Source organism: Cynoglossus semilaevis, chromosome 5 (genome assembly GCF_000523025.1).
Source record: "Cynoglossus semilaevis isolate Cse_v1.0 chromosome 5, Cse_v1.0, whole genome shotgun sequence".
Classification (NCBI taxonomy): domain Eukaryota; kingdom Metazoa; phylum Chordata; class Actinopteri; order Pleuronectiformes; family Cynoglossidae; genus Cynoglossus; species Cynoglossus semilaevis.
The window spans coordinates 8,223,894-8,228,071 of record NC_024311.1 but is presented as its reverse complement, the minus strand read 5'-3'; the positions used below and the strand labels follow the sequence as shown (position 1 = coordinate 8,228,071).

Genomic DNA, 4,178 nt, shown 5'->3' with positions numbered 1-4,178 from the left:
GTGCAGCCGGTACAGGTGGTGCAGCTGGTACAGTCGGTACAGTCGGTACAGTCGGTACAGCTGGTACAGTCGGTACAGTGTAGTTCAATGGCTAAGACAAAATACAGGCAGTAAAAAAAATCCTAAAACTGTGTTAAATAAAATAAATATTTCACCTTCGTACGTAGATATCTGTAAAAACAGTCTGTTTAAATTACAGTCATCAGCCAAAACCCACATTCATTTATTAGTGAAGATTAATTAGTGCAGAATGACACACGCCACAGTATGTGTCCTCCAATCAGTTATGGTTGCTCTAACACACAGTCGATACACAGGGTGTTATTTGCACAGACTGTGAGGAAAAACACCATCTTAAAATCCCATCATCAACTACCAGCATGTGTGTGTTGAGGCTTCAACCTCAGCTCAGCGGATGCTCCCATTTCCAACTGTTCAAAAGAAGAAAATGCACACAGGGGGCAGCATTGTTGCAGAGACTTTAGTCCGTTCACTTCTGTCAGGTCGTTTATAAACGCCCTTCATTTCTCAGTCAGTTCTCGTCGACACTAAAAGTCATTTTTTTGAGATGTGCTCAACACCTGGGCTCAGGGGGGCAGTAATGATGGAGCACTGAAACAACAGGAGCTGCTCCCACAGTGACAGCTGGAGGGGAGGGGGGGGGCGGGCGTCAGTGGCCCCTCAACATGAACCTGGGCCACGTCAGCAGAGACGGAGCAGGAACCACAGGAGCAGGAGCTCGAAAAAACGGTGTCATAAAAACCGAAGGCGGATCAGTCGGAGTCGCACTGATCCAAATAACACACCGCTTTGAACTTCAGGAACTGCTGGGGAACCTGGACCGGGCCTCAGATCTTAGTGGGAGAACTTTACTGTAGCACTCGTACAATAACCGTCGGACCGCGGCTGCTGCTGTTGACATAATTACTGTGGTGGAGACAGTAAAATGATAGACACAGAAAAACAGCACTCTGGGGGAGAAAACAAAGAGTTCCCGGCACCGGCACCAGTTTCATCTCATCTCATCCTCATCACCTCTGTGAGATGAAGCCGCTCTCACACAATTAACCCTCACTTTTTTTGTAGGTAATTTTTTTATTGCTTCCTCCATGAAACACCAGAAGCAGCGGCACATGGTCCTGACACCAGTGTCACGGCTTCGCTGGTTTGGTCTGTAATCCAAGACGTTTCCAGATCTGTGAGTTGATCAACGGCTCTAGTTTTCAGCTGCTATCTCCAGGTCTCCTCTGTGGTGCAGGAGGATCATGGGTAAGGACTGTCCTGGACTGAACCAGACGCCAAAGCCTCGGTACTGTTTGACTCCCCACTGGAACAGATTATATTCAGGAAGCAGGAATTCCACTGCAGCAGACAGGATGTGACACGCCACTGCACTGTGATTTGCAATTATAACCTGAACTACCCCCCCCAACTCACCCCCCCCCCTCCCCTGCTTCATTTACAGTTTTTCACTAAGCTGAAACTTTTATGACGGAGGAACAACTTTAAGAATTTTTTCTCACTGCGAACACCAGACGTTGAACTGCATCAATCAGACGGCGACGTCTGACGCTAGCTAGAGGGCTGCATACTGACACGCTGACACGATGGGCCGGATTTGGCCCACGGGCCTGAAGTTTGACACATGTGTTTTAAAGGTATTTACAGTAGTTTTTAATCATTTGATATGTGTTGCTGCCACCTACTGTTTGACTTTTTATCTGGTCAATAAGAAGTACGTTTTTCTGATTGAAAAAAAAAGTGAATGTTGTTTTTATAAAAACACACACTGTTCATTCACACATAATACCAGTGAAAGAGACTGAAGTAAAAAGAATGCACGAGAGAGAGAGAGAGAGAGGGAGAGAGAAAGAGAGAGAGAGAAAGAGAGAGAGAAAGAGAGAGAGAGAGAGAGTCTTCATGTGGTGCATTCCTCTGGTCATGGAGGTGGAGAACTGAAGGAGTTGGAGGAATGAAACAGATGGAATACAGAGGAGTGGAGGGTCTACAACCAGACCTCAGGACACCAGCTGCACATGTATACACACACACACACACACACACACACACACACAGAACATCATTATCTCTGAATCACCTGCATCACGTGAACTTCAAGGCAGTTTCTCCAGAGTTTGAACTTTTTTTTTCTCCGTACAGTTTAAATCCCAGACAAATTCTCCTGCAGCAGAAAAATGTCAAACAGTGACATCAAAACACCAGCGGGAGGCGGTGCAGTTGGCGCTGCTCTGCTTTCACATATTGCGTATGACCCAGTTATGGACATATGGAAAAAATTTATTTATACAGGTTGTGGGACGTGCTGGTGGTCTCCAGCTCTGGGGGAGGAGGGGGGGGGGTAGTTGATTTGTCAGGGTCAAGCTGCCCCGGACTGAACAGGAGCTCAGACCATGAGAGCCGCCATGTTGCCAACTACCTGTCTCAGCAGTTTTTAGCTCATATGAAACACGAGCGAAATCGGGACGCTTTCATATGTTAATATTAAATCATGACTATTTCAAACTCTGGAAACTTGAACTTTCCCCTAAAATAAATGCATTAATAAAATAAAATAAAAACACCAGTAAATTAAATTAGCGATGAAGTAGAACCAGAATCTTCTGGTAAATTCTTCTTCTTAGTAAATTAAAAATGATTGTGTCAAAACAAAGAAAAGGGACAAATCCTGCAGCAGGAACTGCCCCCCCCCCACTCCCTCCTTCAGAGTAAAGTGACAGTAGCATCTGTTTTATCCCAGCTGGACCACTGCAGCATAAAATGTAATAAATAATTCATTTGTCTGAGACACAAACAGTTGAACACCAGGCTGCGCTGTCCTGTCTGCCAGCTGTGAGGCCCAGGACGGACAAAGACACCAGGACAGATTGACACGTGAGCTAATCCACTTCTCCCTGGACGTCTGGTACAGTGGCCGAAACAAACCAAGGCCAGTGGACCATATGGGCCGTTAGCGGGCCGCGTACTGGACGGACAGCATGTGCACACGTGTGATTTCCAGATCGATCACTACGTCGACGACTGTCTTCTTATTGGTTAGCAATGAAGCGAATACGCTAACATCGCATTTAAAATGTAAGGCAGCCCCACCAGTGGGGTAGTGGATAGTGTTCTTGCCTTACAGTGAGAAGATCATCAGCTAGCATGTTAGCATAGCAATGAAGCGAATACACTAACATTGCATTTAAAATGTAAGGCAGTGGATGGTGTTCTTGCCTTACAGTGAGAAGATCATCAGCTAGCATGTTAGCATGTTAGCATAATAATATCGTAAATTAATAATTCAAGTGTAGTAATTCTTTTATAAATCTGTACATTTGGATGAAACTGTTGTACAAATATGATTTCACCGTCTCATCCCCCCAGTATTAATACTCAATACTTCAGTATTTCTTTGTGGCTCTGTTTGGAAATGAAAGCAGAAAAAAAAGTTTTAAAAAACCAATCGAAGTAAACCTGGCTCGACGCAGTACTGCTTACCAAAATATATATTTACTCCACGCCCAGCAGCAGAGGGCGGGGGTGTGAAACCAGTGTTAACAGAAGAAGACGCAGATAAAATAAGGAAACGTGTGCATTCCTCTGGGACACGTTGGGCTGAATGAACATCAAAGCCTGGCAGCCGTCAGTGAACGCAGCACCGAGAGCCCTGATTTATTAGCGTAGCTTCCCGGGGATGTTTGGCTGGCCTACTTCAGCTGGGAGGGTGGAGACGCAGACAGTAGTTCATTCACACAGCTCACCCACAGCACACTCCACTGCACAGGGACTTGGACCAGGTTACAGGGTTTTTGAGGTAATTTTGAGGAACATTCCCAAGATTCAGAAAACACACACACACACACACACAAATCCCACCCACTGTAATATAACCCATCTGTACTGAGCCGTTGCACTAACACAGAGGTGTCTGAAGTTTATCCAAGGGGGGAGTCGGAGAGGGTGGGCTACTGGGGGGGGGGGGCAGGATCAATATTGCAATAATGTCTGACAGTCAACCACTCCTACACTGATGCATATCATTGACACATATATAATGGGTTTAAGTTATTGATGTCATCCGTCACCACTGAATCCTGTCCAGGGTCAATTTGATTGATGTATTTAGACATAACGTTAGCTCTGGTGTCTGTACCAGGACTGTTGTAGCTAACGTTAGC

General features: G+C 45.6%; 1 protein-coding gene across 1 annotated transcript in view; it reads right to left on the bottom strand.

The window, feature by feature from the left end:
* adamts17 (ADAM metallopeptidase with thrombospondin type 1 motif, 17) overlaps nt 1–4,178 on the bottom strand; it is a 42,138-nt gene that overhangs the window by 31,014 nt on the left and 6,946 nt on the right. The gene's annotated exons all lie outside the window — the stretch shown is intronic.